General features: G+C 37.8%; 1 pseudogene; it reads left to right on the forward strand.

The window, feature by feature from the left end:
* Positions 1-4322: 4322 nt before the first annotated feature.
* LOC118606940 lies at positions 4323-4441 on the forward strand (annotated as a pseudogene).
* Positions 4442-24667: the final 20226 nt, after the last annotated feature.

Here is a 24667-nt window from a genome sequence, read left to right on the forward strand (position 1 = left end):
CTAGTCTTGTTGATTTGGATTTCTCTGTTTGTAAATGATGTGACTCAGATATGAGAAATCTAAAAGACCAATTGTATTGGCTACTGAAAAAATTATATGCCTCTGTATGAAAACCTCCCTACTTTAGGTTAAGAGAAATGAGCTCGCTCTACTGCTAAAGGGTTGATTGGAAACTTAATATCTGGTATTATCTTTAAGTTACTATTTTTCAAGTTATTACTTGTTATAAGTAATATATGCTATTATTTAAGTAATTATTTTGAAGCTAAAAAATTTTTCTCAGATAGCTTTTAAAATTTGCTTATTAAAAATTCTAATTCCTATGTTTTCACAATCTTAAAATTGGAGACACATTTTGAAAAATCTGGAAAATGCAAAAACATGTAAATAAAAATCACCAACATATGACACATTCCAATCTTTTTTTTCTATATTTTTTTGCATGTAGTTGAGATCATACTTTATATATGACAGCTTTTTTAACTTAATTATAAGGTTTTCTCATTTGAAAAATCTCTAGAAAAATAACTTCAATAACTATATACTATTCCATTCTAGAAATAGATGATTATCTTAATGATTTGCCTATTTTTGATATCTTGCTGGCTCCACATAGCTTACTACTAAAAATCACAACAAAAAAGCTGCATGAGTAAAAATTTAGAATTATTTCCTTAGAATAGATTTTTAGATAAGAGGTAGCTTAAGCAAAAGGTATGAATATATTTTTAAGGTCTCTCCTCCCTAATTTAAAAGAAAATGATCTTTGGTTGGAGGTCAATTAAAAAGCAGTAGGAAAAAAATACCCATAACTTTCCTTCTTAAGCAACCACATTTAGCCATATTTCCTTCCAGTCTTTTTTCTTTCATTTTAATATCTGAAATTATTTTGTATATATACTTTTCCATACAGTTTTCTCATCTAACATATCAGAAGCATTTTCATATAGCATTAAAATCATTTATACTTATTATTAATGACTGCATTATGTTTCATCACTTGAGTGGTGCATAATTTACCTAACTATATCACTAAGAATTTTAGGTTTATAATTTTTCTTTGCTATAAAAAAGGCTGTGCTAAATATTTTTTATTATAAATCTTAGCGAGAATGTTATATTATTTCCTTTGAATAGATTACAAAAAATGGAAACTAATGGATTATATGTATTTTGTAAAGCTTTTTTGCTATGTATTGTTAAAAGCAGAACCAGTTTTTACTCCTAGCAAGAGTATAGACAAATTTTGCTCTTATCAATATTACGTCTTTTAGAATTTGCTAATCTGATTATGAGTAATCTCATTACTCTATTATTTGTATTTTTTCAGATACTACTGAGGTTGAAAATATTTTTTAGATTTCTGAGCCATTTGTAGTTGCTCTTCTATAAAATAATAATGCCTTTTGCCCATTTACTAATGGGATTTTGTATTGAATTACATGAGCTTTTTCTTCTTGAGTTGTATGAACTTTTTATAGAATAAATTTGTCTATTCTTTGTCACACTTATTACAAATCTATTTCATCTTGTTAGAAAATTTATTGTTTAAATAATACACAAGATCCAGTTTAACATTTGGTAGTTTATATATAAATTGTACTTCAAAAATTCCCTGATATATTTAAACATTACTAAAATAATATTGTGTAAATTCATGAGCACTCTCCCTTAAGAAAGGCCAAATTCCATTTAGGTCAAATTCTATTTACATGATCATCAACTCTAAATTAGCAGAGCTTAAATTCATAAGCCTTTTCTGAAAGACTTTAAAGACTCGGACAACTACAAAATAATGGATTTTTTCACATTAGGAAAGCCTGTGAATGTACGGATATTATGAGATCCAGACACTCCTATAGGGATTTCTTTTACAGCTATTGAGCATAAAAGTATTTTTAGACAATAAGAAACAATGCATAGCATCAGCTTCAGATGCTCTATGACATTCTTAATTATGAAACAGTAAAAAGTAAAGGAGTTTTCATATAATTGTTTTAAGTGGAGAAAACTCCAAACAAATTTTGCAAAACTCTTCATTTTATTACATCAGTAGTAAGGAACAGATTTAACAAAAATACCATCTAATTCACTGAGATTGTAAAAGAAAGTTATTTTATGAATCATAAATATGAATATTTGGTTAATATCAATAAAATATTTGGTTAATAACATGATTAAATTCTCAATGGCAGATGGCCTTTCTAACTCCATGAAGTCTTTTTTGTTTTCTGAATACTTTTATTTAACTACATATTTTGAAAATTATTTTGTAAATTGGAAAATCTAATCAAATTCAATTATTATTCATGCCATCTTATTTTGATACTTTTGGAGGTTTAACAAATTCTGAGTAAAAAAATACATTTAAAAATCTACTTGGGAAAGGAGTTTGAACCATTCATTTTATAAATGTAATATATTAATTTCAATTTATTAGCAACCAAGCTATAAAAATTTCTATATAAGCAGCATCACTACCCATAAATGTTTCACTCTTAAAGTTTAACCAAGCATACATATTAGAATATATTGAGGAAAACCCTGCCAAAACAACCCAGATTATTTTCAGAAATAAAACAATTCTAAATTGTTTAGGTCTTTTTTTCTGGTTGTAAAAAATATGATGGAAATTAAAGCTAATTCAGATATTCTCTAACAGTATTAAATGGGAAGTAGGGGAAAGGTACAAGGTCTGCATGCATAATCTAACTTCAAGATTTGGCTCGCCCTAATTTCTTCATAAAAGATGGAAAAACTTCCATGTTGTTCCATCACAAATATATTCACATATTAATTAAAATTTTGCAGGCTGAAAGCAGAGCCATTTTTCTCATTAACAATAAAATCAATGATACACATTTCAAGAAACTATACTTTTTCCATGAGATCCAACAAAGTGAAGAAACAACCTTTTATTATTTAAAATGTAACCCAGTCTACACGCAAGATAATATGTGGGGGTTTTATTTGTGTTTAATATTTTAATTTTACAATGAGTATATACATCATATTTATAGTTAGAAAAAAAAGAATAAATTTTAATTAGCCTCAAAACACTTTTTCTGATATACCTTCATGAAAAAAAAGTTTGCTTAACGTAGTATTACATATTTATATTTATTAGTGGAAAATGCTGGTAGTCCTAAAATGGAAGCCAGGAGGTCATTATTTCTACTATTATAATTAATCATATCACATAGTTCATAAAGAACAAATGTTCTGACTTAAAATTATACATTTTTAAAAAAACAATTATTCTTACTGGGGGGGTCTGTTCATGGCTTTCTCTTCAAGCATTTCTGTATCACTTAAGTAACTCATGACTATTCCTGTTCTTTTGTCCAAAATAAATCCAATATAAAAAAATCTACCCTGATACATATATATATAAGAGCTTTGCTTCTAATGATTTGGACATCATGAAACTGCTAGAACTGTGTTTTTGACAAAACGGATGGAATGCAGCTAAGAAAATAAAAAGTAAAGCTTCCAAATCTAAATGCACTGTTTCTTTGTCTAAACATACCTCATTACCTCAAATTATAATAAAATGTAAAAATATATCTAGTGCTGGCATACCTTATGAAATGCCAAAGAAAACAAAATAACCTAGGCTCTTCATTGTAGTGTCTTTGTGGTTTGATTGAACACATCAATTATTTCAAAATGCCTTTGTTGTTTTTTTGTAGGGGTTTTTTTGGAGGGTTGTGATTTTTTTGTTGGTTTGGCGTTTTTGTTTTTTGCTTTTTTTTTTTTTTTTTTGCCTTGACACTGGCTTTGAACATTTTGGAGCAGATTAATTTCTTATTTGTGGTCACATAGCAGAATTCATATAAAATTAATGCCTAAATTATAACCCTAATTTAACTCCAAGATGCTTATAATGACTATTAAAATTAATATTTATAATATTCTGTTAACCAGATACAATATAATTAACAAAGGATTATAAATGTTAACTATATTTAAAATTCCCTCATATTCAAAATATTATGTAATATTATACAACTTAATTATAATTATTTAAGTGTATGGGTTATGAGGAATGAAATTGCATATTCTAATAGTTTTAAAAATACAAACTAGTTATTTTAATTTTATTTTTATTTTAAGAAAAGCTTAAATTTAACAGCATCATTTTCTTAATACAAAGGCTGTTTAATATGTTAGCGTATCAGGAGGGAAATAAACTCATCATTTCTACACAGTCTTATTTTCTTTTTATTTTTTAAATTTCATTTTAGTAATGATTTCAACAATCTAATAGAAAATATCCAGTATATGGCCATCCTACCCTGGTCTACAGCTATGCTACCCTGGTCTATAGCCATGCTACCCTGAACACACCCCATCCTGTCTGATTTTGAAGACTAAGCAGGGTCAGGCCTGGTTAGTACTTGGATGGGAGACCACCTAGGAATACCAGGTGCTGTAGGCATAAAAAAAAAAGAGAGAGAGAAAATATCCAATGAAATATATCACAATTTTTAAAGTGGTTGTTTTAATATCATTTTTCCCAGAAAACATTTTACTTTTCTAACTCAGTATAGAAGTTAATCTTCACTGCCTTAATATTGTATTTCCCTTCATTATAATAGCAGCTTAACATGGAGAATGAATATGTTAGTAAAACAAAAAAAAATACTGAAACTCCTTGCTATTTTACCTTGAATAAAGGCTCTGTTTCCAAATTCTTTATCAAAAATAAAGAATAAAATTGTATTTAGAACTAAGAGTCTATTAAAATCCAACTTATTTATATTCTAATTCTGATCAATTACTTTTATATACTCATAATAAATTCAAGATATTACTGACCAATCTTCTAAAAATATATTTTCTACAATGCCATTGTTCTGAATATTTTTCCAAATGGAATAAATATCAACTTTATTTATGTAATTTCAATGAAATTTTGGTTATTCATGCTATCATTTTAGTCATTCATATATTTCTACTTAGCATTTCTCTTTGATAATTTAAGATGTTTTCTTAACAGTATTATTTTAAACATTTTCTTGTTTTCCAAGGAGAAGCATAAGAAAGATATGCCCTAAAATTAGAGACGTTTTGCTTGTAATTTAAATCTTGCCGAGACTTTTGGCCTGGTGTTCTTGTTTGTTTGTTTTATGGTGTTCTCTCAAAAAAAAAAAAAAAAAAAAAAAGCCACAATTTACAATAGATATAATCCATAGCAAAGCAGTTAAAATGAGTTAAACTTCAGTATTAAGGGTATTGTTTTCTTTATATCTCCTTTCCCCCAGATGTCAAGAAGTCCTTTTCAAAGAGAAAATGCTGATTAAACTATAATATCCTAGGTAGATCTAAAGTAGCATTACCTGAAAGACAAATGATGGCACTTTACCCATTATATTTTCATTGAACTTAAAATGTCTGAATTAATTAGTTACTTATGAACATTTAAATACATCAAATATAGTATTTACTTGTAAACTGCCAGATTTGTAATGAAGCATTTTCCTATACTTAAAGTTTTACTAGGAGAGAAAAAAAAAAGAAAGAAACTAGAGCTCTAACCTAAAAGGATCACTGATGAACATGTTTAAAACTGCATATACAGTACATTAACAGCTTTTTTTAAAAACCACCAAAATTCTGGAAAGTCTCTAGAATTACTAATATATATGCCTTTGGTCAATTACCTATTGCCAGCACAACTGCTGACCACCAGAAAGACTAAGAGGTTGCCAGTTGGTAAGGCTTATATGAGCAAATTGTTTAAAAATATATATATAAAATAAAAACCTAGACCAAAGAAAAAACAGGTGCCATGTTAAGTCCAGGAAAATTCTCCACCCTACTTGTGTGCTCTAGAACTCAGTCCCCATGACAGAGTACTATAGACATTCCCACTTAATCTTACCATCAAAGCCTTTTTAAAACCAGAGTCTAAACCAAAGGGAGGGAAACATCTGAAGTAGACATTTATTGTGAAGTTTTTAAATGCACCCTCCCACAATTATTAAAATAGTGAGAAAGATCTAGATGAATGAAATATATAATAGAAAGTTTCAACTAGCAGAGCTGAAGAATGACTCATTCTGAATTTCTGGCTGGCAAATATTAATAATATACATTTATGCCCTCGATTTCATTATTTTCAAAATATCTCACATTGAAGTTTTTAATTTCCTCTTAACTCTATTTAGGACTGATGTACATTTTAAGAGACATTTACAAAAATAAGAGATTACTATGCTTTACTTTAAAACATAAATTTACACAATTTTCTTCTCTACAGAAAAAAGTAATCTATGAGTTTGCCCCATGTAAATACACAAATTAGAAAATATCATAAATAAAATAAGTGAACAGTAACTCAATATAAAGAACAAAGGTAATACCCCAAAGCAAATTCTCAAAAGCATTTAAGAGACAGTTTAAAGTTTAGCAAAAAAGAAAGTCTAAATCCTGTATCAGACTCAATTAATGACTGAATTACATATTGAACAGCTTAAAAATATTTTATAAAGTAAAAAATGGTGAATTGATGATTCGATGGTTACTTAGGAGTACAAAATACTTTCCTAAAAATGGAAGCTTCAGTTGCATCATGATAAGCAAGGCAGTTTGATTTTTTTTCTGATCTAAACTACTAGATTAGGAAGTAGCTAGAAATAATTGACAAATGAGGAAAACCTCTTTGCAAAATATTTTTGTAAACAGCATGTTTGCACTAAAAGTGAGATAGGTAGTAAATATGAAATGTTAAGCATTCTGAGATATATAACTGACTCTGAAGCCAGTAACTTCTAGTGTTTATTTGCCTTAGTTTTTTTTTGGGGGGGGGGCAGGGGAGGGTTGGTAATTCTTCCTGCCCTATGGACTAATAGGTACACACACACACACACACACACATAGTTGTTTGTTTCTTAAATTAAAACTACAGTCATCAGATCCATAGGGTCATAGCCTATGGGAGGGAAGTAAAATCTCATTTTTTCCTCACTTTATTTCCACATTCTTCAGGATCTGATCATGAATTTACTCATGTATGCAATGAATATTTATTGAGCACCTACTATGAATGAGATAAATAAAATAATAAGAAAAATGTTTTAATGAACTTTTTACCCTTAAAAAACTCACAAGGACACAAAGATTTAAATTAAAAAGTTTGCTAGGGTGTTTACAGTTAAACTATTTATCATAATGTAGCTTCATTCTCAATTCTTTTGCTTTTTAATAATCTGTTTTATTGACTTAGATTTTGGAGAATTTGCCTAGGTCTACTTTCAGGAATGAATTAAATTCTACATCCTTAAACAATCAGATTAGTAACCTTGAAGAAGAGAAACAAAAAAGTACTTTAAAATTTATTTTGAAAAATGTAAGAAAATTAGGTTGGAGAGAAAAATGAAAGAATTATATTATTCTATATTAGAGAACTAGTTCCCAACTATTTTTGTACTAATATACATCCTCATCTATGGGAAAAATTGTTTGCAGAGTAAGTTTCTTGATGTCTCTGTCAGTCACCTGCCAGTAAGCATCAAGAGATCAGGAAGGATTGTTTGTTCTGTTGATCAGTATGTCCCCAGTACCTATCATAGGTTTGGCACATAGCAGGTGCTCAATAAATATTTGTCAAGTAACTATCCCCAGGCCATCTTTTCTATTCTCTTGCTATCAGAAGAAAGGGTCTACTGCTGCTCTGCTCAGCACTTAGGTCACATATAGTTTATTTGTTTTTAAAAATCAGTTCTATCTACCGACTCTCCCTCTTGGAGGAAGAACCTTAGTGGCACAGCTTTTCCTTCCCCCACAGAAAGGTTTTAGAATTCGCCTTCCTAAAGACCTGGCTGTCAAGGGAAGATCAACAATCAGCACAAATTCTTTGGGAGAAATGTAATTAACCTCTGTAGGTATGTAACCTAGTTCAAGGAGTGTCTGTCCCATTTGCCATTCCACCAGGTCTTCCTATTGTGTTTTCTTTTAGTAGGATATCTTTTTTAGACCTTATATGTGCTTTAGAAAAAGTCCCAAGGAGTTCTAAATTCCTACTTTGCACATTATCTACCAATATCAAGTTACTTGAATTTAACTATGAATAATGATAGATACCACTATCAGACTTCCTCATTATGATCCCTAAGTGCCAATGAGCCCTTATCACTGTGGCTTTTTGTTTGTTTGCATTTAGAATGTCCTCCACAATCTAGGCTTTAGAAATTCATAAGGTTACCTAAGATTTGTTTATTGCTTTACATTTTAAAAAGCATCTCTGATATATTATCTCATTTAACCATCACAATGATACTATAAGTTAGTCAAAGAAGTTATTATTTTCATTTTCTAAAGAAAAAAGAGGAAAAAAACAGGTATAGAAACAAAGCCAGTAAGTAGCAGATCTGAGTCTTTTAACTCTAAGTCAGTTTTGGTTTTTTTTTAAGAATATGTAATTCAGGGATCCCAAACTAGCAATCTTCATAGGTGCCTTGACAGTCAGGTTTTTAAAATCAAAATTGATTTGAATGTATGGAAGGTATGTCACAAACTTACTACTTTCTATTGTATTTTATCGAGCCCTTTCCACATTCATATTACTACCTGATCACTAAAGTTATTTTCATTGAAACCTCATCCAAAAGTCATTCATTTATTCATTGATCCATTCATTTGTTCATTAAACACAGTAGAGCCATTTTTTGAGACACTAGAAATCCAAAGTTCCATAAGACAGTCATTGCCCTCAAAAAGTTTTTAAGCTAGTGAAGGAATCAGATAACCCCATATGAACAACAGGGTAGCAGATAGGGGAATGTACCAAGTGTCAAGCTAACACTAAAGTCAGGTATTTAAAACAAAATGAGGGATCAGATCACGGAAGATAAACATCATATGGCTATTATAAGTCTGTATTACCTCTCTCTTTGATTTTCAAATAGCATTCCAGAGTGTAGATTTCAAAGTTTAAATTCTGAGTTCTTATTAACATTCTCTCATATAGAATGAAAACTATAGACTTAGCTTCTGGTTAAGCTCAAATCACTACAGGTTTGGTTAAAAATTGGTAATTACATTTTAGAGAAGTGTCTAAGGCTATAATTTAACCAAAGACTTATTTTTTTTTCAAATAGATCTTCACTATATAACAAAAAGGTAGATAAGAGTTGTCTTTTTTTCTGATCAATAAAGAAAATTATTTAATCTAGCTATATCATAGCTGAATTAAAGCCACTTCAAATGGTTTATTTAGCACTATGTATGTCACTGTGTTCTAAATACACATGCTCTTATTATATCTAATTCAGGGAAAGTAGAAAGCCACATAACCAAAATTTACCTAAAAGTAACATATCCAGTTTTTTATGTATTACTTAATATTCTCTAAGCCTCTGGATCTAGAACTGAATTATATATTTTAAACTATTTGTTGATTTATTAAAGGGGCTCTGGTTCAACCACACATAAAAACTGTTTAGATTTCACATGTCTTAGAATTTTTACCAAAAACTCTAATTCTGTCAAAGATTGTTATGTGGTCATTTTATATTCAAGTCTTTAAACTCTTAGCCTCAAGAATAAGTATGTATAGGGAAAAAGCTAATGTATGAGCTAACTGTTCTTTGTTATACATCTGAACCATTCTCAGTATATGATTTAGAATGCTCTTGGTCGAAGCAAAAAAATGTAATACAAGGTTGTTTAAACCATAGAGACACAAGTTAACACAGTGGTTCTGTTTCTCACTTATTTTCTCACCTTTGCCCTCCTCCCTCCTCCATATTTCAATCTTAAGTATTTTCTTCATGTGCACAAGATGGATACATTTGCTGGATGCTTCCTAGTTTATATAGAGGAAATCAGGACTCTTCAACATTCTGAGGATCAAACGTAACTCTCACCTATTAATATTTTGACAAAGGACATTGATAACCAATTAGATCAATTCATACACAATTCTATGAGTTGAAATACACACACACACACACACACACACACACACACGCACACGGAATTGTAATCTATATCTTGCAGAGAATGACAGTAATCCTTTGCAGTTGTGAAAAGGGCTGCAGATCCCAGTTAGCCAAGACAAGGAGACCTCTGTTCTACCCAGTGGTTACTGAGAGGCTGACCCCTAAAAAAAACTATGCCATGCAAATATTTTTACCACCACAATTAATGTCAGGAAATATGCTGGATAGCTTTTTATAGCTTTTTGGAAAATAAAATATTATGCTCCAGACAAGTATTCTAGTTACCTTTAATCTCTTCCATGCCCACAGCTTCATCTTTGACTTTAGTCCACTGCCCTATAACTATCCACTAAGGAGTCCTAAATAGAGGATGACCATTTCAGTCCAAATTCATTATGACTGCCAAAAAAAAGTCATACGATGGGTGAAAAATCTTGAAATAAAGGAGATAATGTAGAATATGTTGAGCTTATTAACAAATGACATGTTACCAGTTTCTAGCACTGCCTCATCTGTATCAATAGTGGGGTTTATTTAACACCAAATTCTAAGGCTGAATCACCAAAAATAAGATGCCGGATTTACAGCATTATGAGAATCACATTCAGCTGTGCCTGCCGTAGGTGCTAACTAAATAATCAAGCAACTGGCCAACTCAATGACTATGGTTGCTGAAGAAAATAGAAATCACCTCCAGCTTGAATGGAAATGCTCAAGGACAAAGCAGCATTTAAGCAAAACTTTAAAGATTGCAAGAGAAGTAGAATGAAGAAGCCTAGTTGGGAATTTCTCATTTTGTTAGACTTGGATTCAGATTTTGGACTGGAGTCAGAGTTAATATTTCTTAAGACAATTTTGTCTAGCTTTGGAGAAGGAACTGCTGCTACCGGTTAGAGACCAGAGTTAAGCCTCAACCTGATTTCAGTAAATAAACTATGATATGACATTCTCTTTTTTTAATGATATGCAAATTATAACGACTGTTCTCTTACTGAATATTAAGCATCAACAGAGCATTAAAATATATTTACAAAATAAGGATTTTAAGAAGCAAGGGATTGAGGGAAATGGAGAGTATCCAAAATGAAATGTGTAACAACAGCCAGTAGGAATCAATAGATCACATAAACAGATCTGTGATTATGGTGAGGCAAAACGAGATGCAATATCCTCCAAGAGGAAAGCATAATACAGTCTTATTCCAAAAACCATGATTAAACAGAAGAAATTAAAATGCAATGTTTCCCCAAGGGTAAAGCATTCAATTAATCCAATCAAATGATTGCTCCTTTCTCTCTTGATATTTTTCATCAATGTATATAAAAGAAGAAAATTATACTTTAATTTCTAAAAGTATTAGAAACAGTAATCAAGTTTAACGTGGCTGTAATTCTTGGCTCTTAAGTGCTAAAGAAACTTTACATCTACATTTTTTACTCTAAATTCCCAGCAAAACTTTCCATAAACAAAAACATTAAACATTTTGTGAAGATTCTACTAAACAATCCCCAATTTGTATGAAAAATAAACTCGGCCTTGTAGTTTTTGGATAATTCATTCCCAAAGCTAGCACATATGTGTTGGGAAAATAGCAAATATCGGCTTCAGTCATTTATTGCCTTAACTAATAGTCTTTGTAGATTACTCTTCCCAATCATCTATAAAAGTTTTCAGTGATAAAAGTATAAAATTATTTTGTAGGAAAGAGAGAGAAAGAGAAAAAAGTTTCAGATTTAGAATTAAACAAATCTACATATTTTCTAGCTCTAAAACAGTGCCCCACTTCTATTCTTTCAACAGATTCTACAACGGACTCCAGGAACAATTGTGATGCAAGACTCAAACTAATTGAGCAGATGTTTCAGGAACAGCATGTTAATGTTGTCCCCTTCCCACAACTGAAAAACTACAGAAAGTATGGTTAACTCAGAAGTCATATAGCCTTCTGGGGTAGTTCACATTTGTTCAATTTTGTCCCATACAAATGACAGCCTCTGAAATTTTAAAAACACCTAGAAAGTACTGTGATGAGATCATCTGATACTTTACCAATTCAAAACCGAAGGAATAGATTGAAATTATTATAAAATCTTAGAGATAAGCTAGTTGTAATTTTGCCAGTCTCTTTAATGGACTAGGAATTTTCTGAGAGCAAGGACCACCCATGTCTTACTCTTCTTTGTATCATAGCACCTTGTACATTGTAGGTGCTTGAGGAATTGAACTAACAAAGATGTCTATATTTTTCTTTCAGTAATCATTGACCATCATTTGAGACCTTCTCCTTTTCATTCTGATAGGACTGCAAAATGTTTTTAAAATAAAATATACCTAGTAAAGTATTCTTCTATTCCCAAGTTTTACATGAGTATAATTATGAACTAAACACGTGTAGGAAAAGTTCTGAAAGAGGCACATAAAAAAAATTGGTGCAGAATTCCAGATTGACTAAATCAGGTCTGTTATTTTATCCATTAAATAGTCTAAGCAGATTAATTGGAACCAGACAAGATTCATAAGTTTTGCTTTTTTGTAACATCAGTTATTAAAAAAGAAATTTATAGGTTACATTTCAGCACATCTAAATTAACAGTTTAAGGAAAACGTAGATCTTCATAAATAATTTTTTAGAAGTATATATAGGCAGAAATGTTATGAGACTTGTTCCCTTTCTATAACCAGATGTACCTCACAGTAACAAGGTACTGACTTCCAAATGTCTTACATAAATAATCAATTAATCACATTACCATGGATACATTTTATTTAGAAACTAAATACACCAAAACAAAGATTTATTTTTCTAAAGAAACAAAGAGAAAGAGTCTATACACCCCTAAACTGTTATCTAATGGACACGCCTTTAATCATAGTATCTGCAATAAAAGCAGTGCCCAGGTAACAACTAAAACAATGTGCAACCTGTTTTCTGCAATTAAAGGAAACTTTTTTGTCAATTAAAGAATACTGATTTTCAGAAATTAATGTCAGAAGGTTATTAACCCAAGTGTCAAGGTTTATATTTCTGCACTTATAACTAAAATATCATGTAAAATTATCATTATTAAGATTTGCCACTGAGGTATGCACATTGCATCTAAACAAAATAGGTCAGTGTATCAATAGTGATGTTGTGTCTTTAAAAAATTATTTGAAGACATACAGCCAGTATTCACTTTTCAAGCCAATTCCAGTCTTGTAGTTATGCCACTATAGATATATATGCTTAGACACCAAATATAGATACTTGAATATTTTTTGAAATGCCACAAATAGCTCTGCTTTTAAAGAGCTCAGAAGTAAACAAATCTTTGTGTTACACTTAATATATATTTGATACAGTCACATTACAATGTTATTCTACTTTAGTATTTTCTAAACGAGTTGTTACACCCTTGAGAATAACGTCAAAAATACAAATTCCTAAGTTTAATATATATAATGAAAAAATACATAAATCATCAGAACGATACATTAACTCCCAATAGCCATGTCCAAATTCTTGCGTGGAGGGGTGAGGGAGAGTGAGTGAGTGTGTGTGTGTGTGTGTGTGCGCGCGTGCGCGCGTGCTTGTGTAGCAGTTGCTTATTTGGGTGATTACTTGATTTTAATTTAACAGTTTTGTTTCAAAACATTTTTCTTTTTTAACTTCTTCCCTACTTTAATATGGTCCCTCCTATCCAACATTTAGCTAATCTGCTGTTGACCTGGGCAAATGTGTTTCTAAAGTCTGTCAGCAAGTATAAAAGCATAATTTCATTAAAGTGTATTATATATGCTCAGGACTGAGAGAACATTATAAAATGAAGAAGTTTGGCTAAAGTTCAACTGGGCATCAAATAGCACTGGCAAGAATTTTCTTAAACAGATGGTGTAAAATCTTGCTAACACAATAGTGTGTGCTTAACACAAGAACAATATCAGAAACAGATGTGCTGTAAATGACCAAAGTACCAACAGAAACAATAAACATGGGATATACATTTAAAATGATGCTTTTGCCAACTGAAAAAAAAAAAGAAATAAAGAAATAAAAAGACTGAACAAATGCATTTCCTTGTCAAATAAGAAATGCTACTGATATTTTTCCAAACCAAAGTTGGCATCCAAGTATTTTTCCTTTGGCTTTCTCTTATATTTCAGTATTAAACCTGTATCAGTGTGGTCAAAATTAAGAATATAATTGTATGCACATTTAAAAAAAATTATATAATAAGAAAGTAAGTCCTTGAGTTAACCTAAGAAATTTAGAGGATCTTAAATTTAGAGGACCTTATGTATCATTTGGAACTGAAAATTTTCTTATCAGCAGCAGAAAAAAATCAATCAATCTATCTGCCCGTGTCTGTCTGTCTCTGTCTCTCTTTCTCTCTCTCTCTCTCTCTCTCTCTCTCTCTCTCTCTCTCTCTCTCTCTCTCTCTCTCTCTCTCTCACACACACACACACACACACACACATACACACACACACACACACACACACACATCTCTTAGAAGAGCTGTAAGAGATATAGAAGGGCCTGGTCAATTACAAGTATCTGTTCAAGCCTTGCGTAACAGCATTAAAAGTACCGAGAGTCAAATGGTTATGTCTGCCACAGACACTAAGGCCAAACTCTCCACTCCCTGGAAAGGCCCTCACTGAGGCTGTAACCCCGCCCCAACTGAGTTCAGGTCAGGCTGGATGCCCCTATTACCAAACTCTATGTAGCCTGCCTGCGGAGGCTGGGGGCCTGGAGGAAGCTCGTCATTCCGCACCAGCAGGGGCCTCGGGTCCACATGTGTCCTGCCCCAGCCTTCATTCCCGACTCGCATCCGCAAGTCTGTCGGCTTTACTAAACAGCTCAGGCACACGTTGTCCTGACCTAGTCAGGCCTTGCCCCACAGTTTTGTTTGCTGTTGGCTTGGGTTTTTGGTTTTCCCTCTTCTTTTAACACCTTTCTGTGAGGTGCCAGGATGTGCACTCTGGTGCTCTTGAAGGGTTGAGCAATAATTACCTACCTATTGATGGTAGATACGGCTGAGTGGAAGGTGTGGGCCTTGGTTCTATAGGCGCTTTACTCTCTCAGGAAAGAAAAGTCTTAACATCCTCTGGAAGCCAGATCTGATTCCAGGAGAGGAATGTTTCGCATTTTGAAACCCAAGCCTCCTCCCTAGGGTCTCCCAAGTTTTGAAAAGAGTGCGAGGAGGGAGGGCGGTGGTCAAACCCACCAGGGTGATGAGCCTGACTCAGAGCCTGGCCCGGGGCAGGCATTCGGGTGCTCAGAGACTCCGCCACCCTCCTCCCACCTCCCCACCCTCCCTCTAACTCCTGAGATTGGATCAGCGACGTGAGGGGTTACGCAGAATCTCCAGCCTGCTTTCGGACCCGACCACGTTTCTGGGGTGTTTGACCTCGTTGCCCAGCACTGCGCCCACTCGCTCGGCGCCACCCAGCAGTGCACGCGTGGTGGGAACACTCCCGGGGTGTCCCGGGGCCGCCGCCGGCTGGGACCGAAACCAAGAGGGCTGCAGAACAGGGGCCTGAATGCCGCGAGGACTGCGAGGCTCTGGGGTGGTTCTCGGGAAGTCACCCCCAAAGGCAGGCAGCGCCGTCAGAGCCAGCCCAGGCCCCACAGGAGGCGAGCTGCTGGCCGCTGCGCAGGGCTTGGGGGTTACCAAGGAAATACAACAATATTTATGACTAGCGGGACAGGAGAAATATGTTCTCCCAGCACGCGATCTATCTCCCTCCGGCCGGGAGCTTCCCATCCCTCCAGCCTGTCCTCCCGCAGGCTCCACACGTGCTTCTGAACCTTACATAACTGACAGCGCGGTCCGGTCCCTCAAGTTTCCCCCTCACCCATCCTTGCTCTGACGTCCCACACCCCATCCCCCATACCCATTCCGCAGCTCCTGAAAGCATTCTCTCTTCTGGAACTTTTCAGAAAAGGAGGAGCCACAGGTTCAACGGGGGTGTAGGGTGGGGGGGCGGGGATTCCCCTCATATCCTGCAAGGTTCACACAATATTGTATACTTATAGCGCGAGGGTTAAGACCTGGGAATGGGTTTGCATCCAGACTCTGTCACTAATTTGCCGTGAGAACTTGGGCCTCGTCTCCCAGCTTTAGGTTCCCCATCTGTGAATTGAACAGAATAATATTTAGCTTATAGGTGATTGTGAAGAATACAGGTGACATGTAAAATCTGGGCGATGTGAAACAATATACATTCATTTCTAAAAATGCAAAGTCTTTTAAGAAAAAAAAGATATTAGAGAGGAAGGCGCAATGTAAAGAATCAGGAATTATGGCTTAATTTACTATTTTTTTTCACTCTGACCTTTAAAAGACGACTTTACATGGACTGACACATACATTTTTTTTTAATGCGAGACGTTTCCCCCACAATACCCCAAAAATTATTAAAGCGGGGCAGAAGTATTCTGAAAGAAAGGGGAGGAAGCAACCTTCAAAAGGCATTGTATGTATTAAAAGCTTCACATGAGACTGCTACCTATTGTTTCTGGTGACTTTGAATCTCAAAAGCAATAATAAATGCACACTATAAAGCGCTGAGTAGAGTCAAGGTGTTATTCCTGAAAAGAACCCTTTTTAAAACTCACCCAGAGCCCCTCCAGAGGAGGGGAGGCTATTTGAAGGAAATGAATTGTATTAAACACATTTAAAACAATTTTTGCCACGTTTGTATGCCTGCAGTAGCTGTGGCTGAGTATGTGACTGCCAAGAAGTCTTAGTCTTCAAGATAAAACCTAGCGTTTTCCTTCTTATTGCCAAAGTAAAGTGAACAGCAGGTCAAGAGATCTCTTCCAGCCCTTTTCCAAGACTCTGGGACCCTAGTCTCAGAGTGCTGCAGTTACTGGTTCTGCTCAAGACCTGTTTCTGTTCAGACACTCTTCCAGCTTGGATAGACTGGGTTTGAGGAGAGACTGGGCTGAGCCCTGGAGGCACCCAGGACAGACAATTATTAACTGGTGCAGAGAGGGGATCTGTCTGGCTGGAGACTCAATCTAACACCTACACATCTCTTCTGTGCTCCTCTGCCTTTTTGTAGACTGTAGACCGTGATGCATTTCCTTTCCTGGCCAGGGAGACCTGACAGCACCAGCATCTAACCTTGGCTCCCATCCTGACTATCTCCCCCACCCCCTTCTTGCCCTGGGGCAGGCCAAAGTTTATGACAACTATATCTGGCCAAGATCACAGCATTTCCACATATGCAGTCAGAGTGGGTCCACGGAGGCTTACCCGGACTTCTGGGTTCCAAAACGGTCCTACTCCAGATTCTTGATAGACTCCTCCTTTATTAACTGAGGTCTCTTAGGCACCCAGAGTAGGTTTCCAATTTAATTGCAAACACTGAGGTCTGAAAGACTAAAATAAACCAGAGGGGACCTAAATGAACCATGGCGCCTGAGGATCCATTGGAGGTTGTAAGACCCTTGCCCTAGAAGAAAAATGGAGCCTGGGATTTCCCACAATTTTAATTGTCAGAATCTCCATGCCCTTCCTTGCTTTCTAGGGATTAAAAGATTCAGGTCTTGGCAAGAAGATGCCAATGTAAAGAAGTAGGAAACTAGAACTAAAAATGCAGACAAAAGCATGAAACCCTCTCAATACCTGCCAGCATGTACTTTCTTTCATTTAAAAAGCCAATCTCCATTACCCAGTGTCAGGAACTTAACTAGGTTCCACAGAGTAGGAACAGCATATGGTTCCTGCCTCCAACATCCTCTTGGCCTGGAGCTATGGGAAGATTTACTGAGGTCAACTTTATTCACCTGTTTGTGTCAGATAAATTATTTCTAAACAATGGTAATAATAATAATAAAGGGTGCAGCAAGATAACCTGGGCACAGCCCGAGCCAGCTGGGCATCACCACTTCTTCAGACTCCACACAGTGACCTGAACTTGTGTAGAAGCAGAAAGGAAAGTTTCAGAAGTGAGCTCTGGCCTTTGCACCTCAAGAGGTTGGGAGAGCGGGGAGAGGAGTGGTCACTTGTTCAATCCAAACTTTGATCCACTCACTGATGATTAGTCACAATCTGTAATCTGCAAAGAGAAGGAGATTTTATATCAGTTGAAAAGCTTGGCTTCATTTTCCCCCACGGCTGATTTATTTAACAGTCCAAACCACTCCACGCTCTTAAACATCTGCACAGCCAGAGTAGAGATAGGAAGAAGGTGCAGATTCCCACCGGATTTTAGATGCCAGCAGCTTGGCCTGAAACCAGTGGGGGCAAGAAAAAGGCTGGCAGCTGGACCACCTGAGCTGGATTTGCAAGCCAGGTCAATAGGACTATGTTCCTAATTTTCAGTGAGAACTTGGGCCTCCTCTCTGAGCTTTAGGTTCCCCATCTGTGAATTGGACAGAATAATATTCACTCATAGGTGATTGTGAGAAATATAAGTGACATGTAAAGTCTGAGTGATACAAAACAATACACATTCATTTTTAAAAATAGAAAAAAGTCGGGGGTGGGGAAAGACATATTAGTTTTGAGGGGCAGTTTAAAGAATCAAGAATCATGGCTTGGCTTGTTTACTGATTTTTTTTTTTTCCCCAACCTTTAAAAGACAGCTTCACATGGACTGACCCAGATATGTAAAGAACCATCTTGGGTTGGGGTAAATGAATCCATTAATTGAAAGTATCTATTTCTGAACACACCACAAAGAGGCGACATAATGGAATGGTTAACAGGTGGGCCTTTAAGAAAGTAAGTCTGGCTTCGAACCATCTAAGATAAGCCTTAGGCAAGTTACTGAAGTAGGATTATGCACTTTAGTGCCAGTGAGGTGTTTGACAAGTAATAAGCAACAGCTATTATTAATGCCACTTTCACAATATTCATAAATTTGCACAAACTGAAAGAAGTCAGGGTGCCAAGCATATACATGAGCCAGATTAACCCCCAAATAAACCAGTGACTAAGGGGGAGAAAAAGCTGTTCATTCTGTGTCCTTGGGCGGAGATGCCAAGGTAGAGGTAGCTCCTGGCTGAGTGCTCTTCTCCAGAACCCTGCAGCCGTGAGAGGCTCCTCTGGCATTGGTGACAGGATTTGGTGAAGTCTGAGAAATGGCCAACTAGAATCTCTAGATCAGTATTAAGGGGCACCAGCCTGTCCCCTTCACCTGGAGAATGAAGCCTTTGGTGATGCCTCTGCATCCAGATTTCTCTAGGGCAGCGAAACAGGACAGAGGAGGAGCAGAAGATTGCACTGAGAACTGCTGTATGTGTGTATGGACACATTTCAACATCATTAGTGCTGTCATCTCCATTTTACGGATGAGAGAACCATAGCGTTAAATAAATTGCTTGAAAATCTATTACAGGTTTGACTAACTTCAACTCTCGTACTCTTATTATAATAACACCTTGCCTAGCTCTTAAACCCTGAGCTTTCATGAAGGAAGACAGACAAGGAGAAGAGGAAAGGAAGAAGGGAGAGAGGGAGGGGAGAAAGGAAAAAAAGAAAACACTGTCAGTTATAAGTAGTCTCCTATAGCAGAAATCCATATAAAAAGTTATTTAACTTTTATAAAAGCTACGACTCAAGATTATCCGTAGACCTTTTTAAAGCATCATTTTACATCAGATGAGCAACAAAGGGATATGGAAGTGTCGCAGGGAAGAAACACTGACACTAAGATTGTGAGAGGGACAGCGTGGGCTTGTGTCGGGAGTCCTCACTCTGGCTAACTATCCGAGTTGCGCATTCCCATATCAAAATCGGAGTGAAGCCTGTGGGTAGGAGGCTCAGGCAGCTCCCTGCCACCACCACTCCTCCCTGGCTGCATCCGAGAAACACGGTCTGGCGTGGCCGTTTTCGCACTCACATCAAGTCTGGCTTTCCTGCCTCCCTGACCCTGTTTTAGTTGACTCTCTGGAACCCCTAGGGATCAGGTAGATGGAGGAGGGGAAGCACGCTGGGCCTGGGTTAAGGTCCTCTTTCTAGATTAAAGAGTTCCAGGCGAGATCCATCCCTGAGCGCCTTGGACAGTAGGAAAATGCTGGCAGGCGAAAGGGGCTTAGAGAGCTGCTGGTTTTGTTTTTGTTTTCTCCACCTGTAGTTTGTTTTTTACAGAATTGTGTATGCAGAGAGCTATAGAAACAGGTAGAAAATCGGGTTTCCTCTGGTCCTGCCATGTTGTGCATTCTGAACGATAAAATGCCTTTAAAGTCATCAGCTTCAAACCACAAGCGTGCTTAAAGCGAGATTGTCGGCTCAGAAATGTCACAATGAGTAAATGGTGTAATGGGCTTTTGTGCAGTAGCATTTAGCCTGGGAGAGTCTCAGACTTCCCCTCCGCCTAATTTCGGCTTCCAAACGGTTCCTAATTCTCTTCTTCCTATCATCCCTCCCATCAGGAGAGAAACTCTTTCCCTCTCTCCTTCCTCAGCCAACCCTTCAAGTTTACTCCTGTTGGGGGCGGGGATGGGGGGGGCAGTAAGGAGCGCACCGGCTGAAAAGAAACCAAGTCCACACGAAAACCCTCTCTGCCGCAGAACTTCAGTTGTTGGGTCTCTAGAACTGTTAAAGACAACTGCCCCTGGTGGGTGCTTCCTACTGCAGTGAACTTAACCGACTCCGGGAGGGCCTGAATAGCCGAGCCCGGTCTGTACGCCACTCCTGCTGTCCCGCTAGCCTCGCAGGAAAGTCTATCCAGTCTTGGCATCCTTTAGTAGTGGGAGGAGGAGAGAAGGGACAGTAAGTCTCAGATGCTGGCCCTGGCCACCTTTGTTTGGGCAACCTCCTCTGCCATGAATAAACGCGCCCCTCCCTTTCCCTCAGAAACTGAGTGACTTGTCGGAGAAGGAGCCTAGGATCCCTAAGCCCCAAAGTGAGCGCGTTTCCCGTTCCGAGATTTCTGTGGGGTGACAAGGGTTCTGAGAGGCGCAAGTCTGTGCAAAGAAAAAAAAAAAACCCACTGGAAGCTATCTCCTTCAGTCCCTTTCCATGTCAATATTTATAATGGTTAGACGGGGTGGGCAAAAATCCAAGGAAACCTAGTCTTTTAACCGTGAACCACGTGTGAACTCTCCCACAGTTTCAGAGCTTTGTTGGCTGGGGTTTTACTTTCATGGGTAAGTGAAAGTAATCATTTACCCATGAATCAACCAGAAGCTGGGACTTTTTACCGCTGTGGAAGCGTCCCCCGACCTCCACCTTCTGACAGCCTTCTGCCGGACCCTTGGTGCGAGTACCTGGGGAGAGGTCAATGAGTGTCGCCAGCCCAGGAAAGCATAGGGCCCCAAAGGCTGTCTCTGACCCTGAGCCTTCGGGCCTGGGAGTCCTGGACGCGCTGCATGTTGACTTGGTTTTCATACAGGCCCCAGCTGTGCTTCACCCTGGTCTGCATAGGTCTGACCCCCGCGCGTCCCGGAAGGCTGGTGGGAGTGCTGGGGGCGGTCAAGAAGCGAGATTTCGGCGATTGCTTGAGTACCGCGGAAACTCCAGGTTAAATTCTCTCAAACATGTGGTTACTCACCTCGAGGAGCTCAGAGGCAAAGTGTTCAATAGTCAAGTTGGTGGGGACTTTCCCTACTTCAAGTAATAATTTGCTAATTCGGATCTATTGCTTTTAAATATCGAGTTGCAGAGACCTCTGTCAATGCAGGCTTAATTTCATCCCACTGATGAAGGATGTTTATAAACGGCTCCTGTGGTGCCAGCCAAGTGTGAAAATATCAGTTTTATGCCTTTTGATAAGAATTACCGAGGTGGAAGGCTTATTAGGCGATTACAAATTTCGCAGCTGCTCGCAGCCCAATTAGGCAGCTCTTCGCCGTGAGTGGAAACTATGGGGGTCAGGGCAGGTTGGTGTTCTCGCTCTCCAGACCCCGACCTCCAATTACGATCTTAGCTCTACGGGACCCAGACGCCTTCCCTGACACCCCTCGGGCTTTCAGGAGACACACCCAGCGCCTCCTAACGAGCCCGGGTGCCTCGCAGCCTGGAACAGGACGCACTTCCAAGTCTCTGTGGCTTTCTTTACCCCGACCTTGCTGGGTGGGCTTTCGGTCTCCGATTTTCACTTTAGGAGAGGTAGCCATCTAGAGATTTCAAATTAGTAGGTAAAGAATCGCCCCCAAAGTGGGCGATTCCTTACTGACCTGCAGACACAAAGGATGATGGTTTTTTTGGTCTGTCCTCGTTCGACCAAAATTGGTCTCAAAGTTGGGCTAAAAAGCCTCATTACAAAGACAATAAGAGTTCTGATTTTTACCACAAGCACCTAACGTAGTAAGAGGTACTCTGCAAAGCGGCAGGAAATTTTTTTTCTCCCCGAGCCAAGGAGGAGCGTGGGTAAGAGGTGCCGCTTGCTCCAAGAAGCTAAGCCACTGAGCCGGAGAAAATCCTCTTTACACTCACCCCTGACAAGTGGTCAAGAAGTCGTTGGGCCCAGCACCCGCAGGACGCTGAGCCCCGACATTCACAGCAAATACCTACACATCCCCGTTCTCCCACTTCCACACAGGATTCCCAGCCAAAGGCTTATACACCGCCCAGGACGCAGAAATAGACTCACCCCCGGGAGGCCTACGGAGCAAGACTGGGTGCGCACAATTACACGGCGGGAAAGGGTCGCGTCCGGCCCGGCGCCGGGAGTGAGGCGGCCGCCAGGCCAGTCTTTTAGGTCTTCTTAATGTCTCACGACCATTCTTCTTTCCCAAGCCCAGAAGCCTCTAAAAATGAATCGTTTCCTCCACTTATGCACTGATAGGAGCTCTTAGATCAAGATTAGTATTTTGAAAACCTGATTGAGAGCCGCCTGATTAGATGAGGGTGGGTGGAAAGACCGCATAAACGCCCGCGCCCCCGCCCCACTTCCCAAAACAGCTCTAGCGCTCTCGGAATCTCCAAATGACCCGCGCGATTAATTCTCCCCAGTAATAGCCAAATAGTACCCCAGATTCATTTTGCAGACCCTAACCAATAGAAACTGTAGCTAAGTAGCCGAACTGGATCTTTATTTTAATTCCACTTCCAATCTTGCTCAGTACACGGCGTGACAGAGCCAACGTTCTGCAAGACTCTTTCCATTCGGAAGAGCCATCTCGAGGCCGATGCTATTTTATGGAAAATACATTAGGTCGAATTTTTCCAAAAAATACTGATTTTTGCTCTTGATGAAAAACCAAGTCTCTCTATTCTCCATGGACATGTTAGGTTTTTGAGAAGTCAGTCCACCCCAAGCTTTCAACTCTGTAAGAGGGCACAGATGAAGCATAGAGTTCCCCTCCCCCTACCGGGTAAATTTAAGCGAGATCTCCCAGAGAGGACCAGCAAGGGGGTGGCTAATATTAACTTATGCGCTGCTGACCAATAAAGAAAACAATGGCGATAGGAAAATACGCTCGGGACCTTCGTGTTTATGGGAGAAAAATGTAATTGAGGAAAAACTAGATTTACAGTCTTTGCTCAGTCCCATTGTTAAACAGTATCGCTTCATCACGGGACAGTCTACCTCTCTCTGCCCACTGCCCCTCCTCTAGCCTGCGGCTCTCTGGTCTCAGCAAGAGCACTTCGATCGTCCTCTTCTAGACAAATAAGTCAAGGAGATAAGATTTTGTGCATATATAGCCAGCCGTCTCATTGAAGCAACAATTCATGATTTTGTTAAAGGCCTTCGGAAAATAGATACTCCAGATATATTACTTATGGTTCGGAAGTTTGCTATGTTTCTTTAAGAGGAGAAATTTGAAATAAAAATTATTAGTTTCTCACCAGATTCCCCTCCGTAAGTAAATAATGAAGTAAAAATTATACCATAAAGAAGCTATTTAAACAAACACACCCTCAAATCCTAATCCAAAATATGGTATTCTAACGACCACCTCCCACCGCCGCCGGCAAACCCGCAGCCAAAATTTGAGGCAGGACCTGGCCGCTTTCACAGCTTAAATTCTGTATAGGACAAGATGAAAGAGCAATACTAGTAGCAACATACTTTTGTCTTTTTTGGTCGCCTTGATTTCAAATCTAGTCGCAAATCATAGGTTTTTGTGCTGCTCAGATGTTCCTTCTTTATCTTAATGAGAAAACTTTCGCCAAGGGAGCGCGTACCGCTAAGATAAGTCAGCCCTCGGGCTGCCAGGGAGCGGTCGCGTTCCTCAGGTAGCCAAGAGTTTCAGGAGAATGACTAAAACGTTCAAGTCACCCAGACCTACGGTTCCCCTTCGGCTTGCTGTAGAAAGAGATGTAACCTGAATCTTTGTTTAGGTTTTGGTTGGGGAGCGAGGATTGAAAAGCCAGGGCAAACGCAGAGAGCAATTTTTTTTTTTTAAGTCGAAAGTTAACGGGGCCATTTCCAATGTTTTTTTTTTTTCCTCTTTAATACTAAATCTGGAGTAAGTTGGCTTGTCCTGATAAAGATCTTAACATGTAGAGAAGGCGGGTTTTCCTGAAGGAGGTGAGGCTATTCCTCCAGGAAAAGACTTTCCCCCCCACACACCCCTTCCCTCCCTTTATGTAAGGTTCCACCCTCTGGAAAACAAAACTTTTTTTTTTTTTCTTTTTCCTGGAGGGACAGACCTCAGTGAAGTTGGGAAAAGAATCTTAAGAAGAGTCCATCAGGGAATGCCTACGGCCACAGCGGCCTCTGGACGAAGACTTACTTGTAGCATTCTTATTCTTCTCAGTGTCAGCTTTTATTAGAGCATTGGGGCGGGGGAGGGGGGAGATCGGCAGACACGGACAGCCTCTGACCCTCTG

Source organism: Rousettus aegyptiacus, unplaced genomic scaffold (genome assembly GCF_014176215.1).
Source record: "Rousettus aegyptiacus isolate mRouAeg1 unplaced genomic scaffold, mRouAeg1.p scaffold_m13_p_1, whole genome shotgun sequence".
NCBI lineage: Eukaryota > Metazoa > Chordata > Mammalia > Chiroptera > Pteropodidae > Rousettus > Rousettus aegyptiacus.